Raw genomic sequence first — 14597 nt, 5'->3', positions numbered from 1 at the left:
AAAAATCAAGAAGCCCACATCCCGAAGGTCCCTATAAAACAAGTGTACACTGCCTGGGTCCTGGTCAATAATTTGGGCTCCGGGCAACCCCGCAACTTCTCATCAGAATGACGTGAAGGAAAAATTCCCCCCCCAGCAAAGAAAAGATCATGCGTCTGTGGCCTCTGCCACAGAACTGATAAATGTGGATATAACCAAATTGTCAGAAATAGAGTTCAGAGAAACAACGGTCAAGATGATGTGTAGGCTTGAAAAAACTATTAATGAAATTATTAATGACAATATAGAATCTTTAAGGGCAGAAATGAGAGGGAGTCTGGCAGAAATTAAAAATGCTATGAATCTAATGCAGTCAAGACTAGATGCTCTGATGGCCAGGGTGAATGAGGCCGAAGAACAAATCAGTGAATTGGAGGATGGGTTAGTAGAAGAGAAAGCTAAGGCAAACTTGGCTCAAAAAAATCCAATCTCAAGAATATAGGTTATGGGAGATTAATGACTCAGTGAAACGTTCCAATGTAAGAATCATCAGCATCCCCGAGGGGGTGGAGAAAAACAGAGGTCAAGAAGAGATATTTGAACAAATTGTAGCTGAAAACTTCCCTAATCTAGCAAAGGAAACAAGCATTCGTGTCCAAGAGGCAGAGAGGACCCCTCGCAAGCTCAACAATGACAAACCCATGCCATGTCACGTCATAGTGCAATTCGCAAATATTAGATCCAAGGATACAGTATTGAAAGTGGCCAGGGCAAAGAAATTTCTCATGTACCAAGGTAAAGTTATCAGAATTACGTCAGGACTATCTACACAGACCTGGAATGAGAGAAAGGGTTGGGGGGGCATTTGTAAAAGAGAAAAACATGCAGCCAAGGATCCTTTATCCAGCAAGATGTCATTCAGAATTGAAGGAGAGATAAAGACCTTCCAGAATCGCCAGTCACTGACCAATTTTGTAACCACAAAACCAGCCCTACAGGAGATATTAAGAGGGGTTCTATAAAAGTAAAAAGGCCCCAAGAGTGATACAGAACAGAGAGTCACAGTCCATAGAAACAAAGACTTTACAGGCAACATGGCATCATTAAAATCATTTCTCTCAATATTCAGTCTCAATGTAAATGGCCTAAATGCTCCCATAAAACACCACAGGGTTGCAGATTATATAAAAAGACATGACCCATCCATGTGCTGCCTACAAGAGACTCATTTTGAACCTAAAGATACATCCAGACTGAAAGTGAAGGGATGGAATACCATCTTTCATACCAATGGACCTCAAAACAAAGCTGGGGTAGCAATTCTCATATCAGACAGATTGGATTTTAAACTAAAGACTGTAGTTAGAGACACAGATGGGCACTATATTATTCTTAAAGGATGTATCCAACAAGTGGATATGACAATTATAAATATATATGCCCCCAACAGGGGAGCAGCAAGATACACAAGCCAACTCTTAACCAGAATAAAGAGACATATAAATAAAAATACATTAATAGTAGGAGACCTCAACACTCCACTATCAGCAATAGATAGATCACCTAAGCAGAAAATCAGCAAAGAAACAAGAGCTTTGAATGTCATACTAGATGAGTTGGACCTCATAGATATATATAGAACACTACACCCCAGAACAAAAGAATACTCATTCTATTCTAATGCCCATGGAACATTCTCAAGAATAGACCATGCTCTGGGTCACAAAACAGGTCTCAACTGATACCAAAAGACTGAAATTATTCCTTGCATATTCTCAGACCACAATGCTTTGAAATTGGAACTCAACCACAAGGAAAAATTTGCAAGAAACTCGAACACTTGGAGACTAAGAACAAATCCTGCTAAAAAATGATTTGATAAACCGGGAAATCAAAAAACAATTTAAACAATTTATGGAGACCAAGGAGAATGAAAACACAATGGTCCAAAACCTATGGGACAGTGCAAAGGCATTCCAAAGGGGAAAATACATAGCCATCCAAGCCTCACTCAAAAAATAGAAAAATCTAAAATGCAGTTTTTATATTCTCACCTCAAGAAGCTGGAACAGCAACAGAAGAACAGGACTAATCCACACACGAGAAAGCAGTTGATCAAGATTAGAGCAGAGATCAATGAATTAGAAACCAGGAACACAGTAGGGCAGATCAACAGAACTAGAAGCTGGTTCTTTGAAAGAGTAAATAAAATTGACAAACTACTGGCAAGACTTACCCAAAAGAATAGAGAAAGGACCCAAATTAATAAAATTATGAATGAAAAGGGAGAGGTCACAACCAACACCAATGAAATAGGAAGGATTCTTAGAAACTTTTATCAACAGCTTTACACCAATAAATTAACCAATCTGGAAGAGATGGAGGCCTTCCTGGAAACCTATAAACTACCGAGATTGAAACAGGAAGAAATTGATTTTTTTAAACAAACCAATTAATTATGAAGAGATTGTAACAGTGATTAAAAACCTTCCAAAGAACAAAACACCAGGGCCTGATGGTTTCCCTGGGGAATTCTACCAAACATTCAAAGAAGAAATAATACCTATTCTCCTAAAGCTATTTCAAAAAATAGAAACAGAAGGAAAGCTACCAAACTCATTCTATGAGGCCAGTATTACCTTGATCCCCAAACCAGGCAAAGACCCACTCAAAAAGGAGAATTACCAACTGATTTCCCTCATGAATATGGACACCAAAGTTCTCAACACGATCCTTACTATTAGAATCCAATGGTACATTAAAAAGATTATCCATCATGACCAAGTGGGATTCATTCCTGGGATGCAAGTGTTGTTCAACATTCGCAAATTGATCAGTGTGATAGTTTATATCAATATGAAAAAAGCCAAAAATCATATGATTCTCTCAATAGATGCAAAAAAAGCATTTGACAAAATACAGCATCCTTTCCTGATTAAAACCCTTCAGAGTGTAGGGATAGAGGGTACATTCCTCAATCTTATAAAAACCATCTATGAAAAGCCTACAGCAAATATCATTCTCAATGGGGAAATGCTGGAAGCCGTTCCCTTAAGATCAGGAACACAACAAGGATGCCCACCCTCGCCGCTATTATTCAACATAGTACTAGAAGTCCTTGCAACAGCAAGCAGACAACGAAAAGGGATAAAACATATCCAAATCGGCAAAGAAGAAGTCAAGCTGTCTTTCTTTGCAGATGACATGATACTCTATATGGAAAACCCAAAAGACTCCACCTTCAAACTACTAGAACTTATAAAGCAATTCAGTAATGTGGCGGGATACAAAATCAATGCTCAGAAATCAGTTGCATTTCTATACAGGAACAATGACTGAAAAAAGAGAAATTAGGGAATCCATCCCATTTACAATAGCACCAGAAATCATACATTATCTCCGAATTAACTTAACCAGAGACGTAAAGGATCTATAGTCTAGCAACTACAAGTCACTCTGAAAGACTTTGAAGAAGGCACAAAAAGATGGGAAAATATTCCATGGGCATGGATCGGAAGAATTAACATAGTTAAAATGTCTATGCTACCCAGAGCAATCTACATTTTCAATGCTATCCTGGTCAAAATACCAATGACATTTTTCAAAGAACTGGAACAAACAGCCCTTAAATTTGTGTGGAACCAGAAAAGGCCCTGAATCGCCAAGGTAGTGTTGAAAAGGAAAAACAAAGCTGAGGGCATCACAATGCCGGATTTCAAGTTGTACTACAAAGCTGTGATCACAAAGACAGCATGGTACTGGCACCAAAACAGACACATAGACCAATGGAACAGAATGGAGAACCCAGAAATGGATCCTCGGCTCTTTGGCAACTAATCTTTGACAAAGCAGGAAAAAACATCCAGGGGAAAAAAGACAGTCTCTTCAATAAATGGTGCTGAGAAAATTGGACAGCTACATGCAAAAGAATGAAACTTGACTACTCTCTCACACCGTACACAAAGATGAACTGCAAATGGATGAAAGACCTCGATGTGAGACAGGAATCCATCAAAATCCTAGAGAAGAGCATAGGCAGCAACCTCTATGACATTGGCCAAAGCAACATTTTTCATGACACATCTCGAAAGGCAAAAGTAACAAAAGAAAAAATGAACTTGTGGGACTTCATCAAGATAAAAAGCTTCTGCACAGCCAAGGAAACAGTCAAAAAAACTAAGAGGCAGCCCACTGAATGGGAGAAGGTATTTGCAAATGACACTACAGATAAAAGACTGGTATCCAAGATCTACAAATAATTTCTAAACTCAATACACAAGAAACAAACCAACAAATCATAAAATGGGCAGAAGATATGAACAGACACTTTTCCAATGAAGACATACAAATGGCTAACAGACACATGAAAAAATGTTCAAAATCATTAGCCATCAGGGAAATTCAAATCAAAACCACACTCAGATACCACCTTAAGCCAGTTAGAATGGCAAAAATTGACAAGGCAAAAAACAACAATTGGTGGAGAGGATGTGGAGAAAGGGGTCCCTCCTACATTGTTGGTGGGAATGCAAGTTGGTACAGCCACTTTGGAAAACAGTGTGGAGGTCCTTTAAAAAGTTAAAAATTGAGCCACCCTATGATCTAGCAATTACACTACTGGGTATTTACCCCAATGATACAGACGTAGTGAAGAGAAGGGCCATATGCACTCCAATGTTCTTAGCAGCATTGTCCACAATAGCCAAATTGTGGAAGGAGCCGAGATGCCCTTCAACAGATGACTGGATTAAGAAGATGTGGTCCATATATACAATGGAATATTACTCAGCTATCAAAAAGAATGGTATCTCAACATTTGCTGCAACATGGACGGCAGTGGAGGAGGTAATGCTAAGTGAAATAAGTCAAGCAGAGAAAGACAATGATCATGTGGTTTCTCTCATCTATGGAACATAAGAACTAGGATGATCGGTAGGGGAAAAAAGGGATAAAGAAAGGGGGGTAATCAGAAGGGGGAATGAAGCATGAGAGACTATGGACTCTGAGAAACAAACTGAGGGCTTACGAATGGAGGGGTGTGGGGGAATCAGATAGGCTGGTGATGGGTATTAAGGAGGGCACGTATTGAATGGTGCACTGGGTGTTATACACAACTAATGAATCATTGAACTTTACATCAAAAACCAGGGATGTAGTATATGGTGACTAACATTATGTAATAAAAAAAGTATTATTATAAAAAATAAATAAGATTCATGTCTTTATACTCTGAATAGATAGCTTATTTGTAATAATCTTTCTAAGCTCAGTCCCATTGATTTTTGTAATTTCTATGCATCAGGGTGGAACTCTATATATACTCCATAGAGCAGTATTTTGTGCTAAGCTATGTTAGGGAGGAAATATGTTTCATGATAACTATAGTAAAAAACAGAAATGAACAATAATCCATAGAGTCAATATATACCTAGATGTTTCATGTAACCCCTGGACTTCCAAGAATTCCAAAGCTTACTTAAAGACTTAGGAGCAGCAGATATAGAATTCTCAAAGGGCAATTGTTACAAGAATTGCCTGACACACAGCAGAAACTATTTTTACATGTTTTAAGTCCCTACAAAACTAAACATTTTCAGGTTTTTCCTTGGGAAAATGATTAGAACAAAGTGGTATTAATTAATGACCACTCAATTGTCTTTGAATGCACAGCTCTGAGGATGGAAAGAGAAAAATCCGTTCATGCAGAAGCATAAAATTGAATATTATACCTCGATCCACATATGTACTGTGACCATGGGTAAATGACAATATAATGGATGAGATATCTAATAAGAAATGTTGCCCTATGAGAATAAGTTGTCTTCTTAATTTCCTTGGTAATTACCCAAATTAAGCACCAAGGGAGAGACTGATTGCAGATGTTGGTCATTTTCTATTAAAATACCTAAGGAGCGAACTTTCCAGAATGCTTGGTGAGATATGGAGGAGCGGCAGCTGCCTGCTCCTTCCTGCTCCCCCAAGCCGGCCTCGGCCCTCTCACGGGCTGTAGAAAATGGTGAAAGAAACCACTCAGTATGAGGTTTTGGGAGTCAAATCCAATGCCACCTGGAAGGAATTAAAAAAGGCCTACAGGAAACTGGCCTTGAAGTATCATCCTGATAAGAATCCAATTGAAGGAGAGAAGTTTAAAAAGGTTTCTCAAGCTTCTGAAGTACTCTCTGATGCAAAGACAAGGGAATTATATGACAAAGGAGATAAACAGTCAATTAAAGAAGGTGGAGCTGGTGGTGGTTTTGTCTCCCCTGTGGACATCTTTGATATGTTTTTTTTGGAGGAGGAAGAAGGATGCAGAGAGAAAGGAGAGGTGCCTCAGCTCTCAGTAATCTGAGAAGATTTATATAATGCTGCAACAAGAAAACTAGCTCTGCAAAAGAATGTGATTGTGATAAATGTGAAGGCCGAGGCGGTAAGAAAGGAGCAGAAAGGGGCGCCTGGGTGGCACAGCGGTTAAGCGTCTGCCTTCAGCTCAGGGCGTGATCCCAGCGTTATGGGATCGAGCCCTGCATCAGGCTCCTTCGCTATGAGCCTGCTTCTTCCTCTCCCACTCCCCCTGCTTGTGTTCCCTCTCTCGCTGGCTGTCTCTATCTCTGTCAAATAAATAAATAAAATCTTTAAAAAAAAAGGAACAGATGGATATTGTCCCAATTGCCAAGATACTGGAATGCAAATAAGAATTCATCAGATAAGACCTGGAATGGTTCAGCAAATTCAATCTGTGTGCATTGAGTGCCAGGGCCATGGGGAATGGATCAGTCCTAAAGATAGATGTAAAAGCTGCAATGGGAGGAAGGTAGTTCGAGAGAAGAAGATTCTAGAAGTTCATTTTGACAAAAGCATGAATGATAGCCAGAAGATAGCATTCCATTTGGAAGAAGACCAAGAACGAGGACTGGAACCAGGAGATATTATCATTGTTTTAAATCAGAAGGACCATGCTGTTTTTACTGGGCGAGGAGAAGACCTTTCCGTGTGTATGGATATACAGCTGGTTGAAGCACTGTGCAGCTTTCAAAAGCCAATATCTACTCTTGACAGCTGAACTGTTGTTATCACCTCTCATCCAGGTCAAATTGTCAAGCATGGAGATATCAAGTGTATGCTAAATGAAGGCATGCCAATTTATCGTAGACCACATGAGAAGGGATGCTTAATCATTGAATTTAAGGTAAACTTTCCTGAGAATGGCTTTCTCTCTCCTGATAAACTCTCTTTGCTGGAAAAACTCCTACCTGAGGGGAAGGAACTAGAGGAGACTGATGGAATGGACCAGGTAGAACTTGTGGACTTTGATCCAAATCAGGAAAGAGGGCGCCATTACAATGGAGAAGCATATGAGGATGATGAACGTCATCCCAGGGGTGGTGTTCTGTGTCAGACCTCTTAATGGGGTCAGTGAATAACACTGCTGGTATTTTATATGCAGCAGTGAATGAGTGAAGGAATATAATCATAGCTCACTACTTGCTATTATTTTGTTTTAATATTCAACTATAGTAGTGTTTTAAAAGTTAAATGAAGAATAAACTCAAATATAAAAGCTCAAAAAATAAAAAAAAATAAAGTAAAATAAAATACCTAAGGAGACAGGTACGTCAATATTCCAGTATACACACACACATTCTTGTGTGTTTGGGTATGGATATATATATACACACACATATGCATATATATATTATATATACATATGCATGGTTATATAAATACATACATATTTATGTAAATATACAAGATATATAACTATATAATTATAATGATTATAAGTGCAACAACTATAACTATACATATACAACACCATAAAGAAAAAGAACTTGTCACACTTCTGAATTAGACCTGATAAAATAACCACACCCAAATCTCAATATTTCTCTATGTATTTGTGCTGAGTTTAGTCTTTAAGGTATGTTCATCTTCACTGCATTTCTATTGCTCTAATCACTTCGGTTTCTGTCTTTTAACTTTGTATATCCATGAAAAGTCAAGTCAAATTTCTACCACAGGAAATACCCCTTACTAATGCTTTCTGCTAAGATGATTTGTATTTTTATTTTTTCTTTCTTTTTTCTTTAAATTCAATTAGCCAACATATAATGCATCAGTAGCTTCAGACGTAGAGTTCAATAATTCATCAGTTGTGTATAACACCCAGTGCTCATCATAGCCATACCAACCTGTATGTGTCTGATCTTGTCCGATGATTTTTATAGAATATTTCTGAAAATTCCTTTCAAGTTGTAGTGGGAAGGAGTATTAAAGATCTCCCTATTTAAGGTAGGATTTAAAAAATTCTAACCAAATGTTGTTTATGAGTCCTTAATTCACCCAAAAGATCAATATTCTATGATTGCTTCTTATGTACCACTTTCAGACATTTTTCCAAACTTGACAGCTGGAGTTAACAGTCTGTTACTTGCTTTTCTGGAGTTTTGCTGTTTCACAATTTAACCTAAACTATATAGGCCAAACTTAGACTTCATAAGAGAGTTATAATTGCTTCCCTGGGTTAGTCCAATGACCCTCATACCTTAGTATTCTCTTTTGGACAGTAAAACATTTTTTAATTGTCGTTATTTTTTCAAGGCTCAAGAATTTCTGGTATCCAACTACCTGAACTTGACACTGATTTAATTTTTTATGGCTTTCTGCCTGAATTTGTGACTGTAATTTTCTACTTGACTAGTTTGATTCTTCATTTTTATCTGCAGATATGTGTTACTGTCATCCCTCTAAAATTGTAAGCCAATAACAAGCAGATGGGTTTTAAAAAGCACTTGTAGGAACACAACACATATGCATCACAACATACATAGATTGTCTATGCTATGTTTGACTATAGCATGAAGTTAAATCTAGTCTGATACATGATAATGACAAAAACACGCACTCTGTCTTTAAGCTTGTAGCTCCTCTCAAGTTTACACTAATAGAGGAAATAAAAGCAAAAGAAGGAACCCATAACACCACCCACACCCAAAATTAAATCTTCCACTAAAAAATTTCCTACCACTTATTGCATGGAATACTGGGTGTTATACGCAAACAATGAATCATGGAACACTACATCAAAAACTAATGAAGTACTGTATAGTGACTAGCATAACATAATAATAATAATAAAAATTACCTACCAAAAAAACCAAACCAAACCAAACCAAAACAAAATAAATAAAAACCATAAAAACAAAACAAAAAACCCCTCCATTTTTACATTCTGGGACGGACTTACACTAAGTGTATGGCTGGGAGAGTGGGAGTGAGAAAGTTTGGAAGAGTGAGAGTGAGAAAACCAATAGCAATTAATTCATCATATTTTACTAAATGAAATAGAAAAATCCTTGAAAATTGTTAGAATAAGACAGAATTTGACCAATAAGAATTGAGGAGTATGTGCTATCTACTCTGAGTCTCTATCAACCAGAAAATTGAGTAGCCATTTCTTTATTGCAAATATATTGTTTTGAAGAAGCCAATCGTTTTTTCTATCCCCAAACTCTGCATTCACTTAGAATACTTATATCAAGAAAAAATAAGACCACCCCACCAAAAAAAAAAAAAAAACAGGTGGAAACAATGGGAGCGAAGGGAAGAGAATGATAATAATGGCACATTGTAGTTTAGCAACTGTAGTCATAATAAATGAAGCAATTTAGACCATATGAGACAAGAACTTTGGGTTACTCTTTATGCTAGGTATCCTTCATTTTGTATTCTTCATAAGTTGAAAAAATCATTGAAAAGGACATTAGAAGTAAAATAATATGCCATCAGAATACCATAGAGTTTCACTGTATGAATTCTAGCCAAAATAACAATTTTGTCTAAGAAATGAGCATAACAATTGACTCCTCAGCTAAATATCTTGTAAAGGGACTCCTAAGTCTTGCAGGATAAAGTCAGTTGGCCCAAGTGAAATTCTTACACATTCTGTAAAAAGTAAAACAAAACAAAACAAAGCAAATGAAAACTCCGTAGAATTCTTTCCACCAGAAGTTTACAAGTAGATATAAAAACAAAAAAAGCAATTAAACAAACAAGCAAAAAAAACCCAAGAAAAACAATGACATCCCTTACCTCCCATGGATCTATTAAAACAAATATAGCAACATGCAAACGAATAAAACTGGACTACTTTCTTACACCATACACAAAAATAAATTCCAAGTGGGTGAAAAGACAGGAAACCATCACAATTGAGAGGAAAACACAGTTAGTAAACTCTCTGACACTGGTTGTATTAACTTCTTACTAGACGCATTTCCAGAGGCAAGGAAAACAAAAGCAAAAATGAACTATTGGGGCTTCATCAAGATAAAAAGCTTCTGCATAGTGAAGGAAACAATCAACAAAATTAAAAGGAAGCCTTCAGAATGGGAGATGATATTTGCAAATGATATATCCAGTATCCAAAATGTATAAAGAACTTATCAAATGCAACAACCCAAAAACAAATAATCCAGTTAAGAAATGGGCAGAAGACATGAACAGACACTTTCCCAAAGAAGACATACAGATGGCTAACAGACACATGAAAATATGCTCAACATCACTCGACATCAGGAAAATACAAATCAAAGGCACACCTGTCAGAATGGCTAAAATTAATAAGACAGGAAACAACAAATGTTGGTGAAGATGTGGAGAAAGGGGAACCCTCTTGCACTGTTGGTGGGAATGCAAACTGGTGCAGCCACTCTGCAGAACACTATGGAGTTTCCTCAAGATGTTAAAAATAGAGCTACCCTACAACCCAGCAATTGCACTACTAGGTATTTACCCAAAGGACATAAGCATTGTGATCCAAAGGGGTACCTACACCCCAATGTTTCCATAGTTAAACTATGGAAAGATCCCAGATGTCCATCAACAGATGAATTGATAAAGAAGATAAAGAAGATATGATATATATCTATATATCATGGACTATTACTTAGCCATCAGAAAGGATGAATCCCCACCATTTACATTGACATGGATGGAATGGGAGGGGGTTATGTTCAGTGAAATAAGTCAAGCAGAGAAAGACAATTATCATATGGTTTCACTCATATGTAGAACATAAAGAATAGCATGGAGGACCACAGAGGAAGGGAGGAAAAACTGAATGGGAAGAAATCAGAGAGGGAGACAAACCATGAGACTCTGGACTCTGGGAACCAAAGGGTTACAGAAGGGAGGGAAGTGGTGGATGGGGTAACTGGGTGATGGGCATTAAGAAGGGCACGTGATCTGTTGAGCACTGGGTGTTATGCACAACTAATGAATCATTGAACACTACCTCAAAAACTATTGATGTACTATTGTTGGCTAACTGAACATAATAATAATTTAAAAAATAATAATAAAATAATTCTGGGGGAAGGATCTGCTGCTGCTCTGACTCTCAAGCAGACTTGCCCTAGTTCAGAAAACCCTGCAGAGCACAATATGGTGGGCTTTGTCTAAGTGGCTGAAGCCTTTACTGTGGGGCACTGTGCTGCTTACTGAAGTTGGCCCTGGTTGATGGCGGGGTGGGGGGGGCGGGAGATGGTGTCAGCTGGCTCTCTCATCCCTGGAAAGGGGAGTTTGTGTCCACCACTGTTCAGGAAGGCCTCACAGAAGAGCATGCTATCTCCCCTCTTTTGTTCCAGGCATCCCTCAGATCCTTGCCTTCACCCTCTCTGTTTTTGAGCCATCTGCCCACCACTGGAGCAGTGTTTCTGTGTCTTATCCCAGGTGCACTGGCTGGGTTTCAAAACTCCAAATTTTAGGGACCAGGAACAGCAAGGACCCATGCAGATCCTCTGAGGGATGGTCTCGCAACAATGTGGCTGGTGCTGATTTGTCCCAGAAGGGCAGTTGCAGGAATGCACAGGGGCTTGAAGTCTATAGTAAAGCACAGCAAAAAAGGAGTCTGGGTTAGCTTCCCTCAGCAGGTAGCTTTGCTCACATGCTAATGAATGAGGCAGCTCAATGGTGCATGACAGCTCCTTTGTTCCCTTAGAGGCAGTTCCACCTCTTCCAATGCACTCCAAGAAGGGGAACTGTTTCTCCCAGGTGATTCCCCAGACCACTTTGTCAGCTCCCAGGCCTCTACCCTGCTTCTCCACAGGAGCACCTCTATACTTGCCAGTCTTCACCAGGCAATGGTGAAGACTTCTAAAACTTTAGTCTTTGAAGTGCACTGCTTGTAAAAACTTGCAATAATTAGCCTCTCTCATTTTCCCCATCAATGGTTTTGGGGAAGTGTTTGTCTTGTTCATATGCCTGTGCTCTGTTCACTCATTCTCTCTTCTCTCCTTTCTCCCTGATCAGGGCTCCCTCCCCTCTAGAGCACCAGGATTCTTTTCTCCCCCAAATTGTATCTCTGCCTCTCCTACCTCCCACAATGTGGCTACTTTTCTCTCTCTAGTTGTGTAGTTTGTTCTTTTAATACTCAGATTTCCTGGATTTTCAGAATGATTTGATATTTATCTAGCTGTGTTCAAGGGATGAGGACAGCATAGGGTCCTTCTACTACTCTGCCATCTTAACTCTTTTCCTGAAATTTTCTTACTGATGTGTAGTTTTCATTTGTTCCATGTATGCACCTTTGTTGTTTGTATTTTTCCCTAAACTGGCTTTCCTTTTCACTTCCCCAATGATGCCTTTTGATGAAGGGAAATTATTATTCTAATATAATTCAAATTATGTTTATTATTTTGCAGTTATTTATTTTTTGTGTCTCGTTTGAGGAATTTTATAGAATATTATGAAGGTATAATCCTATATTATCTTCTAGAACTTTTATTGGTTTGTCTTTCATATTTAGTTCTATAATTCATCTGGAATTCATTTTTGTGTATAGTGTGAGGTAGTTTTTCTTTCCTTCGTAGATATCATATTTTTATTTAAAACGACTTTATTTTACTTTCAATTGTTTTTTTAAGAGAGTTGAGACAAAAAAATTCATATTATGTATTTATCATCAGCAATGTCACTTTATCTACTACTTTGTATTCCTCTTTGTACATCTGAATTAGACAACAAATGTTTCCTTTCAGCTTGTAAAACTTCCCTTAAGTATTTATTCTAACATAATTTGTAGGCAACAAATTATCTCAGATCATATTTATTGATAAAATGTATTATTCCACCCTTATTTTCAAAGGATATGTTTAATGAATATAGGATTCTGTGTTGACTGGCTTTTGTTTTCTTTGCTTTAAAGATGTCATTGCACTGTATTTTAGCCACCATTGTTTCTGATGAGAAGTTCAGCATTACTTGTGTTCCTGCTTCTTTTAATGACACATCAGTTTCCTTATAAATAAAATGGTTCTTCAAAGAAAATATAACATTATTGTAAAGTCTGGTTTATATCAAATGGAAAATTAAAATTTGTAACAATACCACAAATGATAGGGAGTGATAATGGAATTATAATGTTGTAAGTTTCATATGCTTGTAAAATATAAAATTGCATTGCAAAGTGGTAGAATTTTATTCTAAGTAGACTTTGCTACCAATACATATTGTAATCCCCAGAGCAAAAGCTAAAAATTAACAATAAGAAGAATTATACTATAAAGATAATGTAGGAAATAAAATGAAATAATGTAAAAAAAAGTTGATACCCAGAAGAAAATAAAAATAGAGTAATAAGTAAAGAAAAAGAGAAACAGATGAGATAAATAAACAAATAGAAAAAAATGGTAGACCTGAAGTCACTATATCAATTATACATTAAAGACAAATGGATCAAACACACTAATTAAGGCAGATATCTTTAGATTGAATAAAAAAGAAGACATAACTATATGTTGTTTAAAAGACAAGTACTCTAGATATAAAAACAAGGTGGATTAAAAGTAGAAATAAGAGACAGAAAAGAATATTCCTAAATATAAACAGAAAAATTTATACTGATGGAAAGGTCAACTCAATAGGAGCACATAAACATACTAAATGTGTTTTCAGCCATCAAGGTCCTTCAAAACACATTAAACATAAACTAACAAAACTAAAGAAAAAAATAAAATCCATAATCATGGTTGGAGGTTTTATCATCTTCCCTGCTCAGTTATTGACAGAACAGGTAGATATAAACATAGCAAGAGTATAGAAGACTTGAATAACACTAACAAATTGACTTAATTGATATGTATAGAAATCTAGAAAATTCACAAATCTGTGGAAATTAAACAACATGCTCCTGAACAACCAATGGGACAAAGAAGAAATCAAAAGGGAAATTTAAAAAAAAATCTTGAAACAAGCAAAAATTGAAAGACAGCATACTAATAATTATGAGATGTAACAAATGCAGTTCCAAAAGGGACGTTTTTAACAATAAACACTTACATGAAGAAAAAGAAAGATCACAAATAAACTAACTTTACACTCAGTACTAACTCTACACTAGAAGAAGAAGAACAAACCCCAAAGCTGGTGGAAGGAAGGAAATAAAAATACCAAGCAGAAAAAATGATATAGAGACCAGAAAAACAATAGAAAAGATTGTTGAAATTAAGAGCTTTTTTTTAAAAGATAAGCAAAATTGACAAAATTTTAGCTACATTAACTCAGAGAAAAAGAGAGGATCCAATAAATTAAGAAATAAAAGAGGAAACATTATACGGACA

General features: G+C 36.9%; 1 pseudogene; it reads left to right on the top strand.

Annotated features, from left to right (window-relative positions):
* Positions 1-5992: 5992 nt before the first annotated feature.
* LOC123780631 (dnaJ homolog subfamily A member 1-like) lies at positions 5993-7384 on the top strand (annotated as a pseudogene).
* The last annotated feature ends 7213 nt before the right edge of the window (positions 7385-14597 follow it).

The sequence above is a fragment of the Ursus americanus genome, chromosome X, assembly GCF_024610735.1.
Source record: "Ursus americanus isolate L20-20 chromosome X, mUrsAme1.1.p, whole genome shotgun sequence".
In the NCBI taxonomy this organism is placed as follows: domain Eukaryota; kingdom Metazoa; phylum Chordata; class Mammalia; order Carnivora; family Ursidae; genus Ursus; species Ursus americanus.
This window is presented reverse-complemented; position numbering and strand designations above follow the sequence as displayed.